This window comes from Leuciscus leuciscus (assembly GCF_965113295.1).
Source record: "Leuciscus leuciscus genome assembly, chromosome: 9".
Classification (NCBI taxonomy): domain Eukaryota; kingdom Metazoa; phylum Chordata; class Actinopteri; order Cypriniformes; family Leuciscidae; genus Leuciscus; species Leuciscus leuciscus.
The window spans coordinates 28920436-28945207 of NC_138733.1; the positions used below are offsets into that span (position 1 = coordinate 28920436).

The 24772-nt window shown below is 40.0% G+C and overlaps 3 long non-coding RNA genes across 6 annotated transcripts in view; all 3 read right to left on the bottom strand.

Moving 5' to 3' along the window:
• Nucleotides 1–24772, bottom strand: part of LOC309505700 — a 95249-nt gene that overhangs the window by 12836 nt on the left and 57641 nt on the right. The window lies entirely within an intron of this gene.
• LOC309505696 lies at nucleotides 779–4489 on the bottom strand. The gene is made up of 2 exons (XR_014208554.1): nucleotides 4271–4489; nucleotides 779–4238 (listed from the first exon to the last, which is right to left on the bottom strand). It is a non-coding gene; the product is annotated as an uncharacterized lncRNA (long non-coding RNA).
• The window catches only part of LOC309505694, a 37243-nt gene continuing 17083 nt past the window's right edge, over nucleotides 4613–24772 (bottom strand). For 2 of the 4 annotated variants that reach the window (XR_014208551.1, XR_014208552.1), the window contains exon 3: nucleotides 12622–13276. This is a non-coding gene — a long non-coding RNA (uncharacterized lncRNA). Of the gene's footprint in view, nucleotides 6153–8500; nucleotides 9027–12621; nucleotides 13277–24772 lie in introns of those variants that run through there. The other 2 variants (XR_014208549.1, XR_014208550.1) reach the window with 2 other exon arrangements.

Genomic DNA, 24772 nt, shown 5'->3' on the forward strand with positions numbered 1-24772 from the left:
AACCGTACATTTATTGACAGCTCAGCAAGCTGATAATCTACAAAGTCATTTGGCGTAGGCCCTGTCCGTAGTGCATAATCCGAGAGTATCGGATCTGCAATTCCTGCCTAAAGATGAAGGCAGGGGCGCAGCAGACCCCCCGGGAGGTATGGACAGGACCATCCTGGTGGTGGTGGGGAGGATGGGGGTAATCGTCGCTTCAGTATCTGCGAACTCAAACATGTGTAAGTACCGAGCTTTTATACATGAGCATGAGAATATGATTGGATAGAAGTGAAGGCAATAGGTGACGTAGTAATTGAGTCTTCCCGGCAGAACTTATGCTAAAGCTTTCATTTCTCTCAAGAGGTATGGGTCTTTGTTGGAGATTCTCGGAAAACGCTCAAGTCTGTCAAGTAGCGCCTTCTCCAGGGCTTCAGGGGAGCCGTAGCACTCGTCCAGTCTTTCCCATACTTTGCCCAATCCTTCAGAGGGTCTGTTAATATACACTGCTCTCAGACGTTTTGCATATTGAACGGACTCTGCTCCGAGCCATTTGATCAACAAGTCAAATTCTTCACTAGCAGACAGGTTCAAATCATCAATAACATTTAGGGCTGGGATAAACGATTAATCTAGCGATAATTTTTTCGATGCATCGATTAATCTAACGATTCATTTTCCCGGTCCGATTTCAATTCGATTCGATTATCGATTATCTCCCCAATCCCCATTAATTGACTAATAGCAAATTATACATGTTAATTTACATATCTGAATGAAAAAAAACATGAATTCCTTAACATTGCAATATATGTTTATTGCTCTTAAAATTCCAAAATAAAAGACTATACAAGTGCATAGTAATGCATTCTTAGTCAGAGGTAGCATTCAATAAAACCTTAAAGCCTTGAAAACACATAGCTTACTGAAACAAGCTTACTGAACACATAGGGCCTAGCTTACTGAAAAAAAGTTCTTCTTTCAGATGCAAATAACAACTTGATGTCTAGCATTCAATAAAAAAATAAAAAGGTCACCCAAAATACTTGTAGAGCAATTGAAAGAATACAGTAACCAATGTAAACTTGAGGGCTTTAAGCTAATACAGAGAGTGCTTTTCCAACAAAAAATAAATACAAATTAACAGTGGGAGCCAGCAGCCTGTCATGGCGTCCTTCCTGAACCAACAGAATTTAACATTTATGTTGAAAACACATAGTCCTAGCTTACTGAAAAAAGTGCATCTTTTAATTCTTCATTCACATAAAAATAACAACAACGTATAGTAATACACTCTGCCACTCACCTTTTTCTTAAAAAAAAAAAAAAAACTAATAAAAAAAAAAGTACTTAACTAGAATTTAATAAATGGAACATTATTGTAAAGTGTTACCGATTTGTTATACACCGATTCAGACGTCTCGTGAGTTCAGTGTTGGACAGATCAGTTGTTTTAACCATTCATTAAAGTGAATCGGTTCAAATGAGTCATTAGTTCGCGAATCGGACGTGTCATTAGTGGACCTGTAGCCTACGGCAAGCTTTGTGTGATTATCCTGGCAGTTCAAGAGAAAAAAAAATCTCCGAATGCTCCACGTGAAACTTTGGTCTTCCGCCCTTTTTCTATTGTGTCTAATGATTTTGATTAATATGCACGAGGGAGAGAGAGCAAGACAGCGCTCGTGTTGTTTGAAGACGGTGAGTGCGCGCGCGCGCGGCCGGGGCTCTCTCTCTCGTACTTATATGCGCCCTGTAAAGCGCAGCAGTCATTCTATTCTACATCACTCACCGATCAAATAAGGCTTTGGCAGCCACCAAAAAAAATTCCATGCAGGAAAACCCCTGGATTGGTTATTATATAACGTTGGATAGAATGATGGTCCGGCCATCGCGTATCAGCGCACATAAGGTACACACTGTGAAGTAATTTGCAAACGTTTTTTAGAGAAATGAAAACAGGTCGATGAATCGACGCGCATATTTTGCGTCGACGTATTTTTTGCGTCGACGTCATCGATTACCTCCACGCGTTGTCCCAGCCCTAATAACATTGTTAAAAGAAGATTTCCATCCCCAATAGTCACCTGGCTTGTCACTGAACTTTCTGAGGCCGCCAGTGAGTTGTAGTGCTTGTAGTGTGGCATCCAGGCGCACCTCTTCTACTTTAAGCTCCGCTTTCTTAACTTTCATTTCAATTTCCATTATTGCAAATTCTGCTCTTGTACGAGCTGCTTCAGCTTTAGCTCGAGCATTGAGAGCGGCTATACTGGCAGATGATTTAACTGAACCTTTAGAGCTCTTGGAGTGACGCGATTTCTTGGAGCAGACGGACGCTGCGCTTTTTCTCCCTTCTTCAGACATAGTTGATTATGCTGAGGCTGATGTAACATCCACTTGTTGTCGCGTAGATAGGTGCTTTTTCACTATTCTGCCCTCACTGTTAGACTCAGACACATCTATGCAGATAGATAAACTCCTCAACAATTGACAGGTGTGATGTCCTTTTATTGACGTATCCTTCAATTATCGACAGAGTGAAACTAAAAAAAGAAACGAATAAACAGCATGTAGACTGTATTCTAATGTATGTTCACATGTATTTATGCAAAGTCTGGCTAACATTCATCAAAACTAAAAACTATCAAATATAATCTTGTTTAACATAAATGTTCACGAATATTGTCTTCAAGACTCATATTAAATACTCACAAGCAATGCTTTCTGTAAGACAACAAAGAAGGATGAATGTAGATCACGTCAGAAGTGGATTCTGCTGTCAGCCATATTTCAACATGTGCTGTTTCTCTAACTCTCATGCTAGTAAAGGTTAAACATAACACTTGTAACAACTACAACGCCTCCTACTGGAGGGAGAGAAAACTACTCCAGCACATATACAATAAGAAATGAAGCAAATGATTCAGTCAAACATTCAGTCAAACATACAGTAGGCTACAACGTTAAAGTTAAATAGCCTAAATATTAGGGGTGTAACGATACACGTATTCGTATTGAACCGTTCAGTACGAGGCTTTCGGTTCGGTTTTCGGTACGCATTTTCAAACCGAACGGTTCGTTGGACCATTTTTCCTGCCGACCAAAATTTAATTATATCAAATGTAGGCGCGTTGCGCGTGGCAAGCGCGCTCATAATGTAAGAGACGCCGGCGCGACCACAACATTGCCCAACCTCAAATGGCAAACGTAATGCAAGCGGAACGAAACTGCTCGTTATTGTGTGGTTGAAGGACCGTTTATCAGTTTGGACCAGTGCAGCGCGATCCGATCGTGATCATTTGACACTGTTACTACACAGCGCTAATAAGAGATCCAGTAAAGAAAGCATTTGAATTCGCCACAGAAGTAATAACATCGCTGCGAGATCTAGTGAGAAACATTCACATTTCTCCGTTATTAACGGATCAAACAGCGCTGACGTGGAAACCAGGAAGAAACATTGTGCCATGAATTAACTATCCAGTGTCCACAGATCAGCAACATTCACCATTGATTTAACACTAACGTTAACTGTCTGCAGCCATGGAAGTTTGGCAGGAATAGTAGGCTATAATGCTTTCAAGTAACATTACGTCGGTTTTATTTTGACATTATGAATACAATTGCTGCCCTCAAATGTTATGAACTAAAATAAACCTTTGTTTATAACAACTACAATATAACATTTAATTTTTTCCAAGGAGCTGTTTTGTTTTATATGCTCATAAGAAGAGTCAATTATAGCTCTAGAATTGCTCAAAGTAAAACAAATATCAGACTTTATGATGTTAGTTTTAATAAAAAAAGAATTAAAAAAAAGCATAATTTCTCTGGCATTTCTTTCTTTTTGCTGTATCAAAAATGTACCGAACCGTACCGAACCGAACCGTGACACAAGTGTATCGTATCGAACCGAACCGTGAATTTTGTGAACCGTTACACCCCTACTAAATATATAAAGTTATGAAACTTCACTTTGCCATCAGCCAAAAGGATTTGCCAGGGAACAAATTATAGATTAATGAGACCAAAGATATACACAAGACAAATAATATTTCATGTTTAACCACTAGACTAGAGACATCAGAGCCAGCGGCAAACGCCAGAAGCACTAGCTTAGGTAAGGCTGTTCCAGGCGGGGTACATTTAAGGAGGGACTGGGCCCTCATTCAATTATGGAATAATTTTTTTAAACATTTTAAATTAGCCTATTTGTGGAAGTTACATAAAAGCTTTTTATTTGTTTCTTCCTAATTGTCCTTGAAATAGTGGTAAAAATAAATAAATAAACCCAACAAAAATGGTTTGGCCACTGATCAAAATTGTATGTTGTCATTTGATTTGAAGTTCAGTACGCTCAAAATATCCAGTCAGCACAAGTCCGGTGCTCAGAAAAGGAAAGAAAAGAGAAGAAGAGAAGAAGAAAATAGAGGCCTGGGAGATTTTTAAAAAGGTGGTGACGGTGAAGCTGGAACTAGTAAAGTCAACGTAGAGCAAGGTAAAAAACAGCGCAGCCAATGTTCATGAGCCTTGTCAGCGGTTTTCCTGCACTGACATTTTTTTGGTGGCCGCCAAAGCAATACTCTCTCCCTCGCGCATATTAATGGCCCATCTAAGATTATCTCGTCCCGGGCCCAGGCAAGACTGTCAGCTGGCCTGCACGTAAGGATAGTTCACCCAAAAATTTCACCCTCTGGTTGTTCCAAACCTGTTTACATTTCTTTGTACTGCTGAACACAAAGGAAGATATTTTGAAGAAATGTTGTAAACGGGCCGCCATTGACTCTCATAGTATTTAAAAAAAAAAAATCCTACAAAGTCAATGGCTGCCCAAAGCGGCCTGTTTACAGACTTCAAAATATATTTCTTTGTGTTCAGCAGTATAAAGAAATGTATACAGGTTTGGAACAACCTGAGTGTTTTGGGGTGGGGTGGAGGGTGGGGGATTACTTTAATGGTTATCCTTTCACTGTAATACACAAAGCATGATACCAGCTGGTTTTGTCAGGCACATGTTGGGTTAAGGTGTGTCATATAGGTGGTTTTTTTTTTGTTTTTTTTATTTGAATGTGAGCAAGTTACCAGTACCAGTACCAACTCGACTACAGCGAGTTGACATAATTGACACTCATAGACATAATAAATACATAGACACCCTAGGGCAAGACTGTGCTGTAATCAAATGCAAGTGAACGGGTGAGCTGCGGTTTTTCTGGATAAAAACAACAAAAAAATTACATTTATCAACCGATTTCAGTTGTTTGTATGTGGTGTACAAAAAGTTCCATCTCTAGTTATTTAAAATCTCAATAGTTAGACTTATAAAATATTTTTTTAATAAGGAATTGTCAAAGCTAGGCTTGTCATGTATTTGGCTTTTTATTCTTGGATAAGAATTGTGAAGACCCCCATACTGAGATATAAAAAAAATTTCACATTAAATGAAATAGTTTTCTTATTGTGGAAAGAGCATTTTCTGTCATTGACCCGATTTTAGCAATAACAAAGATAACTGATGGATCATTTATGGTAATACATATGATATGGTACAACTACGGTGCAATGCAAATAGTAAATATAAGATAACGTGAGAAGTAATAGTAAATAGTTTAGACAATAAAATAAACAAATTTTGTTACATTTAAATTTTATTGATCAATAATAGCCATTATAACAGTATAAGTAGCCTAAAAGGTATAAGAAGCTATACAATAAGAAATGAAGCAAATGATTCAGTCAAACATTCAGTCAAACATACAGCAGGCTACAACGTTAAAGTTAAATAGCCTAAATATATAAAGTTATGAAACTTCACTTTGCCATCAGCCAAAAGGATTTGCCAGGGAACAAATGATAGATTAATGAGACCAAAGATATACACAAGACAAATTATATTTCTACCAGAAAGACTCGGGAGATAAATTGATATAACAAGCGCATGTTTATTAACAGCCCAGCAAGCATAAAAAGTTCTTTGGCGTAGGCCCCCATCGTTAGCGCGCAATGCGAGGGTAGCGGAAGCTGCATATCCTGCCTGAAGACGAAGGCAGGGGCGCAGCCGACCCTCTGGAGGTAAAGGAAGGGACCATCCTGGTGGTGGTGGGGAGGATGAAGGGGAAGGTACCATCTTGGTGGTGGTTGGGGAGGATGGAGGTAATTGGCAGCGTCAGCATCTGCGAACTCAGACAAATGTAAGTACCAATCTTTTATACTGCGAGTGTTAGCACATGATTGGTTATAAGTGAGGTAATACATGACGCGCTAATTGAGTCTTCCTGGCAGAACTTAACGCTAAAGCTTTCATTTCTACCAGAAAGACTCGGGAGATAAATTGATATAACAAGCGCATGTTTATTAACAGCCCAGCAAGCATAAAAAGTTATTTGGCATAGGCCCCGTCCTTAGCGCGCAATGCGAGGGTAGCGGAGGCTGCATATCCTGCCTGAAGACGAAGGCAGGGGCGCAGCTGACCCCCAAAGAAAGGTGGAGAAATAATTCCACCCGGACAGAGCCCACCCCCAAAGAAGTGTAAGAAAATATACCCACCAGTCGTGTGTAATGGGAGATTCTTACTTTGATTTTCATTAACATACACTAGATTGACTACTATGTGTGTTGCTGACTATGTGATATAATGATTGATGTGGAACTTCTGTGAGGCAGGAGAAAGAGGGGGAGAGCTTTGAAGGCTGAAGCCCTGACCCCTAAGGTCAAAGGGCTGTCCAATTTAGGACTTGCAGGCTGTAAGTTAAGCTAAACTAAAGTTCAGTATAATAGGATCACTGGTGGTGTCTTATCCATCTCTGGAGTTTAAAGAACCTTGGAAGATAACAATAACAGAGTATAAAGACTGGCCTGCCCCTCCCTCCTGGTCGCACTTGTTTCACAGACTGTACTGTCTACCTCTGTGTGGCAATTGGGCCTCTTGCAAGACAATAAATTACTTTTTAATGATCATTTGATTCCAGACTGTCTCTTATGCCAAAGATGATTGTTTAGTGAATTAAACTGCCACAACACGTGCATCCTGCAGTTCCTGAAACTAGAGAAAAAGTAAAAAAATAAGCGTGATAAAAGCACATTTTTTCTTCTTTTTTTTTTTTTTCTTCATTAAAGCAGGGCCACGAGGATGGGCCGCACATGGACATAAGTAATAGACAACATAGAGACAAGGTCCTATGGACCACACATAGAAGCCATAATAGCACAAGGTCGTGATGACCACATAGAGACGAGGCCACGATGGACCGGTTGACCACGATGGGCCACACATAAAAGCCGTTAAGGCGCCAGGTCATGATAGACCACATAAACACAAGGTCATGCTTGACCACAAGGCCGTGATAGACCACACATAAGCAAGGCCGCGATGGACTAACATACCTCAGTGGGCACACACAGACAAGCCACAATGGCCACACGGCCATGATAGACCACATATAAGCAGGGCTATGATGGCCACGAGACCGCGATGGGCCACACACAGGACAGGCCACAATAGAATAGGCCACGCGGCCATTGGACCACATAAAACCAAGGCCGCGAAGGACCACAAGGCCATGATGGCCGCATATAGGACAAGGCCACAGTAGGCCACATGGCCATGGGAGACCACAGAGACGAGACCGCTTAGGAGCCACAACGGCCGCTAATGCCACACAGAGACAAAGCCTATAAGACGAGGCAACTAAGCCACACAAAACTAAGCCACACAAAACCAAGGCCTCGATGGACCACAGACCACGATGGGCCACACACAGGACAAAGCCACAATAGGCCACACGGCCATGGGAGACCACAGAGACGAGACCGCTTAGGAGCCACAACGGCCACTAATGCCACACAAAAGAAAAGTTTCACGAGACAAGGCTGTAGCAAAACCCCAGCCAGACAATGGTGAAGCGTACTGATATTTCAAAAAGCCTTTATTTTCTTACACCTTTTTCTTCTTGAAACACCATAAGAGCTACAGGACAGATAAATAACATAAAATTAGCTCTTACGAACCCAAACATAAGCCAAAGGCCACATTAAACAATATATTGTATATATATATAACAACATTACAAATAGCCATTTATAAAAACCCTTTTATGACGTTACCTCAGTCAGTATTAACAATGCTGAAAAGCTTATGTTAACATAACTTCACATGACATAAGCGATACACATTTAAACACTTCTTCAAGTCGAATAAATTAACCTACATATTAATGCACATAAACATTAAACAAACCAAACACAATACCTTGTTCCCGTTCCAGCTAGGTGCTTAATTATCCCCTCCTTTTCTTTAGAACTTTACGATTTCAGAGTGTTTTTAGAGAGACATGAGATTTTTCCCCTTTTCTTTACGTGTGTGCGTCTCACTAACCAGTCCCACCTTTCTAGATGCGAAATTAACGTTCCACAATGGAGGCGGAAATAAAGGACTCATTACATTAACAGAGGAGACTAATAAATAAAACTCAAAAGTAATTATTACTTATTTACTCTTTCCTTAGAGTTAGTTACAAAGGCCGCTAGGCCACACAAAACCAAGGCCACGATGGACCACAAGACCACGATGGGCCATAAGGACAAGGCCACAATAGGCGACACGGCCATAATCTACCACACAGAAAACAGCTATGATAGCCACTCAGGACAAGGCCACAAATGGCCACAAGGCCTTGATGGAACACACACAGACGAGAGACAAGACCACACAGGCCACACGAAACGAGGCTGCAATAGCCACATGGAGACAGACCACATTATCCGCTTTTCGGGTGATGCGAGCTAGAGCTTCAGCGCAGATTAATTGAAACATGACACCACCACCAGTATTTGCATGAGGATTTACCTGAATCGTTACTGAAGAGCTTGCTGAGCTTCCAGAATGATTTTAGAATCATTTCTTAAATAAGACTTGAATGCAGAGGAAAACCATTTGCCCAGCATCTTGATAGCTGAAGTAGAAATGCCACAATCTTGATAGCTGAAGTAGAAATGCCACATTCGGCTGCTGTAGTGGCTGCCCCAATCCTGCAGGAATGACCGGTATGCTGGAAGGGAGACAGCTGTAGCTTTTGAGGACAGAAACTAAGATGAGTCCTGAACCAGACTTTAGAGAGCGATGCTTCGTTAGGTAGGAAAATAGGGGGAGTGATCTGAGAATCTAGGGCGGATTTTAGGAATTTAATCATAGATAGAAGGGACAAAATGTATTGCTAATTTTAGAAATTGTTAATGTGATACCAGAACTTGAGTCATTTGGAGTGCTTAAGAAAGAGTAAAGAAATTAGGTGAGAACGTGAATCAGAAAAAGAAAGACCATGGCAAGATCGGAGTGTTTAGATCTGAAGTAAATTCCCCTGGGTGCATGAGCCATGAATGCTGTTAAAACATGGCTACAATCTGAATATGAAAATAGAAAGAGAAGACCATTTCGAATGGAAGGTAATTAAAAGGGGGGTTAACCCTCTGAGGTCGAGAAACGCGCCGACGCGTTTTGCTGGATTTTTTTCACATAGCAGCAACATAAACTTAAATTACTCCGTCATTTATGGTTATACAGAAAAAAGAAATATAAAAAAATAATCTGTGATATTTCTACTTTTGTATGTGTCCACTTACAATCAAATCAAAACATTGTGCTTTTGTAAAATAAAGAAAATAAACAGGGTGTGCGTTCTGCCTCTCCGTCGCGGTGAACTTTTTTTTCTTGAGCACATCTATAAACTGAAACAAAACTCAGCGAATCCTTCTCACACATTTATGAGCCATATACCTTTATACACATTTAAGTGTGTACTTTTAAATGATCGGATTCAAACTGAAAACAAATATTCTCTGTTTAAGTAATTTGTATAAAACCAACAGGATGTCCAGTATCTCAAACGCTTGCTAATTACTTTTTAATTCGACACACCCACTCGCACAAAAGTGATTCACATGCAAATCTCCACATGGGACGCGAACGCCCTCGTTACCTCAAACACAAAACACCAAAACACTTCACAAGTCTCTGCTTTTCGTCGAGTTTGGAAGACACGTCTGAGCTTACATTGGATTTACATCAGAAGAAGAAGAACGCGATTTGAAGACAAGAAAGATGTAAGGTAAGAAATTCTTACTTATTAGTTTATGGTATTGTTGCATAAACTTCACATTGCAGTTGAACTGTTGCTAGATATATGGTGAATATTATACTATTTAGACTAGGGTGACCATATTTTAGTTTTCAGAAAACAGGACGGGGGCGTGGTTGATGGGCGGGGCGTGATTTTGGGGGAGGCGTGGTTAAGGGGTGGGGGCGTGGTTTGGGGGAGAATTCGTCAAAAATTACTCGACAAATGCATTCACAACCTTGCAACTATGTTATACTTTAATACATAAAGTAGCCTAATACATCCTTTCTATTCAATGTTTGGCCCGCAACAATAGAATACTATAAAAAGTTTAGCTTTTAACACCTTTTACATGACACTATTTCTTTTCATGGCCCTAGGTTAAAAATCTACTACTAAAATACATTTTAAAAAAACTACTAGACTATTTCAGTAAAAAACTATTTCAATCCTCCTGATCTTCTCTTAGCCTATAACGTTACTTTCTTTATGTGCGCTTTTAGGTAGCTAGCACCTTTATTTGACACTAACACATGTCAGCTTTGCAGTTCATGAATTCTGCTTTAACACGGATCCCGACGGAAACGAAAACACGGGAATTTTCTCTGTAAATCATCTGTGAATTTACATTTGGGCATTTTTTTTTTTTTACGCTGTTAGCTAGCCTACTTACATCTTACCTTGCACTTGACCGTACTGAAAGCGTCACGTTGCTAAAATTCTGTGAACGTAAAGTCCGCCTACTTTGATTTGATTGGTCATTTCAAATATTCTGACATGGACAAGCAGTGACAGACCAATGACAATGAGGCTGCGATGAACACACACACACACACAGACAGGCCTCTCCTCTGTATTCTGACGTGCTCTCTGCTTGCCGCTGCGGATTGAAGAACGCGCTGATTATAACAAGACGGGGCGAAGCCGAAGCCGGTTTCATTTGTTTTGTGTGCAAAGGCAAGCGTGTTTTTAAAGTAGCCTACACTCTTAATGGCCCAATGAAAAATAATGAAAACCAGGACATTTTCATCACTTTTTAAAAAACAGACAGGACGGCCAGGACAGGTCGTGAAAACAGGACATGTCCTGGGAAAACAGGACGTTTGGTCACCCTAATTTAGACCCGTGTTTCCTGTTAAATACTGTTTGTGGATATCTGCTCAAACATAGATATGTATAACCATAATGTTTAATATTTTGGAGCGCGATGGCGTTTGAATGTATCATATTTTGGAGCGCGCTGTGGGTTTGAGTAGCATATTTTGGAGCGCGCTGTGGGTTTGAATGTATCATATTTTGGAGCGCGATTGCGTTTGAAAGGAAAAATGCACCAAACATTAGGCTTTATGTTTTTACTATTATCTCATTTCATATCATCATAACGAATGGAAACATTTGAAGTAACATATGATAATCAATATATTTTTCTCTAGCGTAGTTGTTCTTGAAATCTTTTGGAAGATTTAATTTATTGTTATTATTATTTTATGCAGCACTGCGTAGCCTATGCCTACAAGGCACAACAAACCTGGTGTTCATTATATATTGTTGGAAACGTGTGTGTGTGTGTGTGTGTGTGTGTGTGTGTGTGTGTGTGTGTGTGTGTGTGTGTGTGTGTGTGTATTCTGTGAATTTTAAAAAGAAATTTTAACCAGAAAAATCTAAATCTATTCCCAAAATCGTGCAGCCCTATAGTTTCTCTTGATATCAGTATGTTCACAGTTTTTTCTTCTTTTTTTTTCTTTCAGGGACCAGATGCAACTGAGTCCTGCTGACTTCAACATTCACATGAGTCTCTGTACATGAACATGGTAAAGTGAAAATCAAACACCTTGGAAATGAAAGGTATGTACAATGTTTTTAGGAATGGCACAAAGGTCTCTGTCTTTGGATCATTGTTTTCAATGTGCTCTTTTGTCATTTGTATTTTTGGATTGTGTTGTGTTGTAAATAAATCCAAACAATCTAAAAGCCATTCTTTTTTAAATCTCCTCATTCTTTGTGCAAGGTTGCTCTGAATGACAGGGCCTGATCGCTCCTAATAGGGCAGTTAGGGGAGTGTCTTTGTCTTTCTCAGGTGTTGAAGGCTTACATATTCATGAGATGATCACGCCTCTTCGCATATGGCTTTGTCACACAAAACACGTCTTAGAAATTTTAAATCAATATATTGTCTTATCTGAATGAGCAGTCAGGGTGATTTTCCCATAGTTTTGGAGCAAATATTCTAGGCTATGTCATACAATTTTCAAAAGTATTGTGAAGAAATAATCAGTATGGGTTTCATGGCCTTATTTCAGTGAGAATTTTTTTTTGTATTTTCACAAACCACGCATAAATGTCATTATCTCAAAACTACAAACTTTTACATACATGCTGCTGATATATTATTGTAGCAGAGTTTGTGCTAAATACAGTGTAATTAGACTTTAGCCATGAAAATGTCACTAGTAACAGAAAAAAACACAAATGTCAGAGCATGTCAGAACACCTCCATGGCCCAGAAAACAGCTCAGACCTCAGAGGGTTAAATGAATTCCACTTTCTGTAATGTTGCTGTTAAAGCATTTCAACAACTGCAAAGTTACAACGCACAGTCAAACATGGAAGACTTAATTTAAAGAGATTGCTTTGTAAGGACTACAACAACGCTGAAAGGGACTGTGCGGCATTCCTTCCGGATAAGTGGCATCGCAAACCCTAAAGTTACATAAATCCAGCTCCCAGAATATGATTTATAGCATATCGAGACAGAATGAGTTAATGAATGACTAGAAGATTACTACGCATAAGCTACATAATTCATCAACTAACCATCTGGAAATGGTGTCTACATGTTGACGCTTCTGAGTCTCTCCATATTTGTCAGAGTCAGGTTTGAACATAAAGCTAAAAGTTTGAAAATGTCTGTGAGAGTAATCGAAGCTGCAATACGAGCTGTTGAAACTCCACCCCCTGTGCCGGGGAGAAGCAGCCTGACTGCATCCAAGGGACTGACAAAAACAATGCACTTTACTCACCCTCAATGACAATTCCAGCATAGTAGATGAAAATATCTTTGGAGCATTCCAAGTCAAACCCCTCACACACACCCTGGGGACACTGGAGACCCACCACACATCGATTTCGTAATTGTAGACGAGGAAGGAACAACCGGCCGTGATCAGGATGGAAAATAAAGGAATCTGAAAAGAAAACCGAAAAATTATAAACAAATACAGCAGAAATATAAGCTTTTAAGGTGTAGGGAGCCACACCTTCAGTGATATATGGTCTAGCTGGATTGAGCAGAGCAGAGCGACTAAATTACATGATCACTGTTAGAGGAGGCAGGGTGATGGACAAGGGTTGCTGAAGGGCAGAGCCACCTGAAGACTAAAGTGCGTAGCTATAGCATTGCAGTGGTCAGGAATGTGCTCACGTGACCTTAATCATGAAATTGGAGACTACTGATTGCCAGATAAACATCTCAGGAATAGCATGATCGTCTAACAAGAAGATCTGCCTCGATGTAACCGATCTTCGTTAGCACATACAACATAAGTTTTGCCACCACTTCGAACTCAAAAGGATGTTAGCAGCCACTATAGGATAATTTCTGTAAAGCGTGAATGAACGAAGCCTGAGCAGGCTCGATAATTTTTTTTTATTTTTTTTATTTTTTATAATAACCACTAATTCTTAATCTTATTAATCTTAGTACAATACTTACCTGAAGTAAGGTGACGGCATACTGATAAGATACAACCTCAATCACACTTGATATTCTGTTGTTGACTTTTGAGCGTAGAATCTATTTCTCAGCTGCACAGCGTACACCTGACATTACTCTCGAGTTGCTCTTGTATGAGTGAAGTTTTATTCACGGCCGAGAGATCGCTGGCCATGGCAACCAAGTGAGTCCCTTGAATAGAAAAATCCGTGAACATTTAAATCATACAGATGAGTAAATATAATGTCACTCAGGTCTTCTTGACTGTGATTTTTTTTTTTAGTTTTTTTTTTTTTTTTTTTTTGGTGATTGGTTTGAATGATATAATTTAAACATAACTATTAGGTCTACTGTGTTAATCACATTTTGGCAAAGTCTGTGACCTTTGACCTGAGCATCCTTAGTCTGCCTTCTTTGTACATTTAATATCAAATACCTATTACGTAAATATTTCTATGACGCATATTGGTGGATTAAAGTAGTCGCGGAGAACATTTGTGTTACAGCGATTGTACCATATTTCTGTTACTGAAGAACTTAAATGCAAGTATTAAAAGATCTTGATGATATGAAGAAAGGAAAATTATATATATATATATATATATATATAGTGTGGAACAGTTTTAGAGAATTATCAGCATTGTAAATGTATCATTTACTTCATTTGTATTATATACTCCTGCAACATACCCATATAAGCCCAACATATACCCTTCATAACCATGTCTACTACGGCATATGCATAACGTCCAATGACCAACTTGCTTCCTTTAAGGTCAGCTTCTTTCTTTATGATTTGGTCATATGTATCTTTTTTTTTTTTTAGTTATAATTTAACGCCATTATTGCTGTTGTTTTATGTTTGAAAAATAGATAGTTATATTACGGAAAACGAGCTGAGATATACGTAAAATAATATTCCCCCTGTTGATTGGTTGAAGTCTGCAATCATCCAGTTATAAGTCGAGATATTTCCGGCGGTCGGGAAGTGATTGACAAAAACATCTCCATAAATGCCGAAACAATACCGAATTCAGAAAAGAGCGTAAAACAAGTTGAATAGGTAGGCCTACTGCTCCTTTAAGATGGAAGGCACTCTCACAATGGTGAGTGAGCAGATGAGGAGCGCGAGCTGTAATATATGGCATATGCATATAAAGCCGATTTAATATCTTAGTTGCTCTTAAGCTTGTTTTAATTTTATTCAGCAACACAGTTGTTAGTATTTTGCAACTGCCCATGAGTGCGTGGGATAAACGACGCTGAAAATAGATTACCACTGCGCTGTGGGATATCAGTTACGTAAGTCTTTGCATATAGGCTACACTTGCTACAACCAGCGAGCTATCCGGCCCTACTTTTTAAAGCGTTACAGTGTTGCGTTGCAGACTGCAGTATTGGCAGTCGTCATTTGAACTTTACCGCTGATGAAGGGAACAGTAGAGTAGCAAGTTAATATACTTACCTGAATGAAGTTTAATCATAGTAATGGGAACATGTAAACAGTGGCCGCTGGAAGCGCCTACCAACGTAAAACCTTGAAAGTGGAACTTGAACTTGAAAAACCCTGTGTGGAGATCGTCTCTCATGAGATTTCGAGCTGCGCGCGCTTGTTTCATACACAAGTGTGTCGCACTCGCGCACCGCGAAAGTTGCTGAGATCAAATCAACGATACTTGTGTTGTTATGGTTGGAATCGAAACGCGAGTGAGTGAACGCCGGCGTCGGTTTCTGCGAACTGAATGGAAGCATAATTGGCAGCGTCAGCATCTGTGAACTCCGACAAATGTAAGTACCAATCTTTTATACTGCGAGTGTTAGCACATGATTGGTTATAAGTGAGGTAATACATGACGCGCTGATTGAGTCTCCCTGGCAGAACTTAACGCTAAAGCTTTCATTTCATGTTTAACCACAAGACTAGAGACATCAGAGCCAGCGGCAAACGTCAGAAGCACTAGCCGGGGTAAGGCTGTTCCAGGAGGGGTACATGAGCGCTGAGCGCCCGGTGATCGCCTGGATCTCGCTATCTTTATAAATAAACCACAGATTTGAGCTTTAAACAACTGCATTGTCGACTGAAAAACTCTTAAAACTACATTTCGTGACACAATAACAGTAGTATTTTTTAATTTCTTGGCCTTTCTCCTCTGAAAATAAAAAATAGTAAATAAAATAGTGACTAGTACGTACCCGAAACGAGTACTTGTCATAAAAATCGGTTTTAAGAAAATCTAGATGAATGTATAGATTTCAGGAAATTTACTTTATAATATAAAATATAATGTAAGCTAAAACTATAATATAAATCATGTCAACACATGTTTCAACTTTCACAGCTAAGCGACATCGTTAGCTATTTAAGTCTGACTGATTCCGGTGGCCAACTAACGTTACTATTACTAATTATATCATGACTAAATACAACCATAAACAAATGTTCAGTTTTGCTTGTGAAAGGTAATTCCCGAGACCTGTTTTCAATTGTGTGGCGATTTGTACAGCCCCAAGCAGCACACGAAGCAGGCATTTTTCTCTTTTCCTGTTATGAGAGGTATGGGAAAGTTGCTCTCCGCAATATCAATTTATGTATTTATTATGTCTATGATTGACACTGGTGATGAGTTGAGTTGATCCAATTTCCGGTTCTTGCACATCATTTCCTTTTTGATTAATGGCGGACGAACGCGAGGAGAGGAGTGTTCAAACAGGTATAATATTTTATAACCACTTAATTTTTTTTTTACCATTTTTCATGTTTAGTTAAAAATTTTCACCATTCAGAATAACATTTGTACATTTCTCAACATTGCCGGAGTGCTAACATTATTTCCTTTCAGATAACACGACTTATAAGACGAACCACCAGGGGGGCACTGTTTCACAAAATATTGAAGCTTCCCCATGCGCCGCCATTGATTAGGGGACCCCCACCTGCTGTTAGCATTCCATTGATTTTCCCATTCATTTTGGCGTCACTTTGACAGCAAATAACTTTACATCTGAGGCGTTAAAAGACTAAATTTTTCCATTATTTATTTCTAAAGAAACACGAAAATGTATAAAAGGTTCCATTACCTTGTATCATACGTTATGGCCCTGTAGAAGCATTTTTTTGTAAAAATAGGCTAACGATTGCGTCATAACCATGCGACTCTCTGTCGCACAGTAGAGAAATTACCATATGGACAGGAGGAGAAGCTTGCGGCAATCGGGGGGACGTGGAGGCAAAATGACAAAATAATTAATCAGAATACTTAGCAAAAGTTTCTCCTGCTCCAAGCTCATGGACACCTCCTACTCACGATCTCCGTCTCTGCAAGTTTCGGAAGGGAATGATTCAGATTTCTCTTGGCACAGCTACTAGAAGACAGACGGGTTGCTCACGTCACATCTACGTCGTCAAGCTCAGTTTGAGTCTGCGCAGTACGCTCGACCATCAGGAAATGAGAGCTTCTAATTGACTTCACTTGTCTCCGTTGAATCCAATGGGGTCGCTGTGTCCAGTTTATTTACTGTCTATGCAGACCACCGATAGGATCTCGAGGCCATTTTGCTAACGTTAGTTCGCTGGCAAATTGAGGTATGATTTGCATAGTTTATGTTAGTTAGCAGTTTTAAGCTTAAGTTTTCTTATATTGTAGAATCTGGCATAGATAACGTCTCGGTTACGTATGTAACCCTCGTTCCCTGAGTAGGGAATGGAGACGTTACGTCTCCCTGCCACTTCCGCTGGAACGCTGAAACGCCGGAGTTCAGTCTCGGCCCCTCAGCGAAGACATATCTGCATGTTGCCAGCGTACTTCCTTATATACCCACAGGGTCGGGCGGAGTTACGCTATGCAAATTCCGCAGACCCATGGCATTTCATTGCCTTTGGCTCGTTTTATATTCTCGAAGATGATAGGCTTTCTAAGCGAAACCCCATTCGTCGTCATCCGACGTAACTCGGAGGGACCACGAAAGGGAACAGGGTAATTTCTGTGATTTGTTTAACTTGACATTTTAATGAGTTAAATTTAACACAAATAACGTAGCATCCCCATTCCAACCTTCAGTCCCCCCTTGGGACTGAACCCTCTGCACATTTAGTCTCTCTGACCTGACACACGTAAGGATAGTTCACCCAAAAATGTCACCCTCTGGTTGTTCCAAACCCGTTTACATTTCTTTGTACTGCTGAACACAAATGGTTCCTTTAATGGTTATCCTTTCACTGTAATACACAAAGCATGATACCAGCTGGTTTTGTTAGGCACATGTTGGGTTAAGGTGTGTCATATAGTTTTTTCTTTCTTTTTTTTTTATTGATTTTAATTATATATTTTTTTGTTCATTTGAATGTGAGCAAGTTACTAGTACTAGATTTAATTCTTGGAATCATTTCACATTGTAATTAGTTTTCTTCCTGTTTGTTTAATTTTTTTCTTTTCAGTCCTGCACCAGCCATTTCTACTGGGATCAGGAAGGATCAAGGGCAAGATCGACCACTTTTACATCGTTGTGGACAAGCACCTTATCCCTTGCTCTGGAACCAGCTCCTTAAGTGCCTTTGATGAACTTTTCAAAGTTCATTATGTCTTCAACTTGTCCTACGAGGAAGCCCTGGTCAACTACTTTACCTTCCTGCAGACCACAGTTTACAACATAGATGTTGGTCTTTCAAGTGAGTCTCCCAGAGTAAGGAAACTGCTTGCAAAGCTTGTAAATTAGTTTAAATGTTAAAGTGTTTCCTCTGCAAAAGTTTGCATGCAAACACAACTCTTTGATAGCTAATTTATGAGTCATACACAGTTTATATCCTTCTTTAAAGTTTAAGTTGTTGTGTGCACAGAGTAGCTGTAGTCGGCAGTTTTTCTCATATTCTGGGTTTCGAAAGGATTTGAACAGATTTCATGCTATTGATGGCTGTCCTGCTTTTGATTTGTCATCTGGTGAACTGTCATCTCAAAATGTTTATAATAATTAGCCAGGTTCTTTGTTTGTTGGAGAAAGTGATCCCCAAGTTGCTCTCATTGAGCAACCTTTTCCAGGAGAGAGATGGCAGATTTATATGCCTCAATTGTGGCCAAATACAATTGTGGTTGGTATAATCAGTTGTTTCAGACCTTGAGGACCTCACCATGGAATTGCATCGCCAAACTCGTCAAGATGTGATTTCTGTCATTCCTCTTGATAACCCTGTCAGATCAGCTGACGAAGATAGTTTAGGGCATTTTGAGAGTCCCTTTGTCATGTTTAAAGGAACACTCCACCGTTTTTTGAAATAGGGCTTATTCACCGTCTTTCCTACATTTAGATAGGTGGGCAAACGCATTTTTGTCTCAGTGCAAGCATTGTTTTAGTTTGGCAGCGCCGCCGCTAGCTTGGTTTAGCATAATGAATGGAATCCTTTGTTGCCAGCTAGCATGTCGTGAGTAAAAGTGATCAAAACATAATTTTTTTTTTAACAAATTACTTCTTGTGGCCTGCATATTCACAACGAGTAAAAATAGCAATGCAGATTAAGACTAGGCGATTTCCTAGGCAGATATTGACTTGGGACTATATTGGGGTGAAGCACAGGCGAAGCACTGCTACTTGGGTGAAGAGATATCACGCTGTAATGTTATCGATCCACGTGTGATGATTTGCATACTGAATGCTGATTGGTTGTTAGCTCTCTGTATGAGGGGCAGTTGATATCCAGTAAAGACTGAAGTTAGACGCAAACGTGTGTGCTCTTGATTATTTCTTGGTAAGACACTTTTTTGAGTGACTGCACAAGAACGATACATGGTGTCAGAAGTTTATTTACTGTGGCATGATGGATTCGTCGGGGGATCCTACGCCGAAAATGGATTGGGACTCCGTAAACTTGCCGGATGCATGGCAGAGATTTCGTCAGCATGTTCAGCTCAAGGAGAGCACGAGACATTCGAGCACTTCGTTACAGAGCTTAAACTGCTTGTGAAAGACTGTGGATATACAAACAGTGACGAAATGGTACGGGACCGTATTGTTTTTGCAACTAACTCCCCAAAAGTCAGAGTAAAACTGCTAAATCAAAGTGCTAATTTAACACTTGAAAAAGCGATTGATATAGCACGGTCGCACGAAGTTGCGCAAGACCAGCTAAGGATGATAAACTCACATGCAACAGCAGCACAGAACAGGCCATGTGGCAGATGTGCACTGCAACACAGTCAGAGGGACGCGTGCCCTGCAAAAGGCCGTCGGGGCAAAATATGCAATAAACTCAACCACTTCTCAAAAGTATGTAAATCAAAACAACCTGTTACACATAGAGCTGTACACACAGTGGGAAATACAGACATCTTAGAGGCGGATGAGCTGTTCATTGATGCAATTAATAAAGAGCATGAAAGCACAGAATGTGAACAGGCTTTTGCAGAACTTGAATTAGGATATCAAGCAAGCAAAGTTAGCTTCAAATTGGATACTGGGGCCCAGGTGAACATTATTCCAGCCGGTAGATTTGAAAATCTTTTCAGCACAACAGAACTGAAGTCCACAATGCGCCGTCTTACAGGCTATGGCGGAGAGCCACTGGATGTAAAAGGGACATGTCAGCTTAACTGTAGATACAAAGACACAGAAGCTGTGCTGGAATTTTACATTGTGAGTACACATGCACCTCCGGTGCTTGGTTTGAGAGCATGCCTGGACCTGGGGCTGATAAAGCTTGTCTTTTCCATTGATGCAGATACAAACAAGCCCTGTGATATCATGCAAGAGTTCCAGGATGTCTTTCACGGGATCGGTGAGTTTCCAGGAGAATGTACTATACACATAGATCCTACAGCTGTCCCTGTCGTATATCCGCCCAGGAGGATTCTGTTCATGCTGCGCAGTCGACTCAAGGAGGAACTAGACAGCATGGAAAAATCAGGCGTTATTGTTAAAGTGACGGAACCCACAGACTGGGTTAATGCCCTGGCGGTCATTGAAAAGCTCAGCACTGGAAAACTCAGGGTATGTTTAGACCCCAGAGACTTGAATAAAGCGCTCAAAAGGCCACATTACCCCCTGCCGACACTGGACGACATAACCTTGAAACTCGCTGGAGCACGATTCTTCAGTGTGCTTGATGCAAAATCTGGGTATTGGGCAATCAAGCTGTCAGAGTCATCGTCAAAATTGACAACATTCAATACTGTAGTGGGAAGGTACAGATTTCTACGTCTAACTTTTGGATTGATCTCTGCTCAAGACAAGTTTCAGAGAAAGATAGATGAGACTTATCTGCTTGCTAATTGCAGAACTGGCTTGACGGTGGTGCAGCCATTGTAGACGACATATTCGTCTTTGGGAAAACAAAAGAGGAACATGATGCAAACTTGTGCGCTGTGCTAATGAGGACCCATGAAAAAGGAGTACGCCTCAACCCAGACAAGAGTGTAATATGCGTCCCTGAGGTCAGTTATTTCGGGCACAAGCTAACACGAGAAGGCATTAAACCTGACCCAGAAAAAATCAGTGCGATAAGAGACATGAGCCCTCCAAAGAATAAGTCAGAACTGGAAACCATTTTAGGTATGGTCAACTATTTGTCCAGATTTGCGCCAAATCTGTCTGAAATAAATGCACCCATGAGGCAGCTCCTGAAACAGAGTAGTGAGTTTGTGTGGGACGCTACTCAGATGAAAGCATTTGAGAAGATGAAAGAGCTGATCACACGAGAGCCTGGCCCTGTCCTGTCTTACTATGACCCTGGTAAAGAGCTCCACCTGCAGGTCGATGCGTCAAAAAGCGGCCTAGGCGCCCGTACTGCTCCAGGACCAAAAGCCAATTGCGTATGCTTCAAAATCCCTCACACCAACAGAAGAAAACTATGCACAGATCGAAAAGGAGTTGTACGCTGTGGTGTTTGGATGCAAACGTTTTCACGTATATGTCTATGGCAGAAAGGTTATTGTCGAGTCTGATCACAAACCTTTAGAACCCATCCTGAGAAAGCCTCTTGCAGCTGCATCTCCACGCCACCAGAGATTGATCTTGCAACTACAAAGGTACGATATTGAAATTGTGCACCGTCCAGGAAAAGACATTCCAATAGCGGACACTTCCCAATAGGAAGTCCATCTCGTACCGACTCGAATCACTGGATGAGGATATGGATGCACAAATTCACACAGTTGTAGATAGGCTACCTGTAAGCGACAGGAAGCTAACGAGCATCCGAAAAGCAACGGAGCAAGATCCACAGCTTTCTTCCCTGAGAAGTGTCATAAAATCCAGATGGGCCTGATGTGAGGAAGAAGTGCCCCTACAGCCTTGCTGAGTACTGGAATCACAGAGATGAGATTTCAGAGATCGATGGGCTTCTGTTTAACCCTCTGGGGTCTAAGGTGTTTTTGGGGTCCTTGAGATGTTCTGACATGCCCTGACATTTGTGCTTTTTCAGTTGCTTATAAACATATTAATGGCAAATGTGTAATTACACTCTATTTAGCACAAACAGGGCAACCATAATATGTGAGCAACATGTATGTACATGTTTGTATTTTTGAGAGAATAATGTTTATGCATGGTTATTGAAAAAACTAAAAATGAAAGTTTCTGAAATAAGGCCACAAAACACATACTAAATATGTGTCCATAAGACTTCTGAATAATGCATTTTGTCGCCTAGAGTTTTTTCTTCAAAATGATGTGAAAATCATCCTGCCTAATCATTCACATAAAACAATACATTGATTTAAATTTTGTAAGACACTTTTTGTTTGGAAAGGCAATATGCGGATGGGCGTAAACGATCCAACACCATCATGAATATTGAGTGGTTCACACCTGAGAAGTTCACACCCATAATTAGCCTTTCATTCAGGTGTGTCACTGAGCCACAAGAAAGAAAGCAAGGACAAAAAAAAAAAAAATATATATATATATATATATATATATATATATATATATACAATTGGTTCACAGTTGGAAAGACAGTTGTTGTGTTTTATGTTGTGTTGTGTGACTGCACAAGAACGATACATACGCAACACCTGAAATCCCCCCACTTTGAGCCTGGTCATCGATGGCAGTACCTTGTCCCACTCGCCACAGCACAGACACACTATTTCAGTCGGCATAGGTTGGCATATTCCCCCACACTCACACCACCAGTTCGTGTTGGCTCTCATCCTCACGTCCTCAGGCTGTTGAGCGATCGCAACCTCCTCCTCCTGTCGTTCTATTTCCAAAGCACGCACCTCCCTCTCTCAAACTCTGGTTCATAGAGGTATGGTTCTGGATCTCGACTATCTGAGAAGTCACCCTCTTCGTCTCTCACAAAATCTGCCATATTCATCGCGATTCACTATGTCTACTGTAGGAAAAATAGCCAGCTACTATTCACGCCGGAATGTTGACGGAAGTTGGGGATTTCAGGTGTTGCGTGATATCTCTGCGCCCAAGTAGCAGTGCTTCGCCTGTGTTTCACCCCAATATAGTCCCATGTCAATATTTGCCTAGGAAATTGCCTAGTTTTAATCTGCATTGCTATTTGTACTCGTTTTAAATACGCAGGCCACAAGAAGTAATTCGGTTTTATTAGGTTTTTTTTAATCACTTTTACTCACGAGATGCTAGCTGGCAACAAAGGATTACATGGAGTGAATTGCTCTCCAGAATATATTCATATGATTATTATTAAAAGATTTTTTGTTAAATAAAATATTCAGAACAGTTAGGACTAAAACCCGATTTTGTCAAAAAAGCGTAGCCCCACGTTGGGCGCCAAATTTTTCTCTCTCAATTCTTGGATGTTAGTAGGATTTAACCCCCTGGGGTCGGCTGTATCGCCGAGTATATATTTTTTTATCAGTTCAAAAGAGATTAATTTTGCTCTGTTGACTTTGATATTACAAACAAGTTTCATACATCAATCGATTCTGTTAAATGTGTATTATTTTTGTGTATACTCACAATAAAAACAAAGTGTTGTGCTTTTCGCCAAATAAAGAAAAATAAACACGAAGCGAGTTCTGCCTTCTCTCTGTCAGTTAAGTCCATTCTGAAACGCGTCCGAAAATGAACAATAACTCAGCGAATAATCAGTCAAACAGGCATACAGACACACAGGCATGAAGCTTGAATTCTCTTCTTTTAAATGAAGTAATTTATATATATAAAAAAATATTCTCTGTTTATGTAATCTTTATGAAAAGAGAGAGATGTCAGTCGTTCTCATCTCAGCTCATTACGTTTTAATCGGCCCCGCCCACGGAGAGCGCGCGCTATTCAAACGTAAATGACTGAGACGATCCCATACAAACTGTGAACGCCCACATATCAGCTCGAGAAAACACATCAAGTTTATTCAGATCATTGTACTTGTTTACACTGTCTCGCAGCGCTGTGAGGAATAATAATAATGGAAAATGTACCTCAGAGTCAGAAGTGCTGGTATTTCGAGGAGCAACGGATGGAATACTGTAGTACGTTTTTTTTCATTCTCAAGTAAATAGCGTTTCTGTGTGAATGAATGAACGGCAGAGATGCGCTGTTTACCACAACTCGCAAAAAGACAGTTTAAATTTGAATTGCGTTTCTGTGTGTGAATGACTGATCTGCTTTTAGCAAACTATTTTGCTATACTGAGTAAAAATCGACTGAAATATGTTGAAATAAAATGTATTTGTATAAGCAACGTATTAAACTGCAAATTAACATTTATATTCCTTATAATAAAAAACGAAAGACCTATGTTACAGACAAATGAAAGACAACATTTCATTGATTAGTTTTGGATAGATTACACATTTTTACTGTAAAATATCTGCCACCTCAAATAAGCTTTTGTTTGCCAATTTTTGCTAATATGTTAAATATAGTATGTTTTGTCAATGTAGGCTATATTCGAAGTAATGAATCCTTAACTTTGAAATTTGTATGATAAAATGTATACTTTAGTTTTTACAAAGAAAGATTACACTTCAATTGTTGTTGTAATTGTAACCTTTTTAATAAAAAA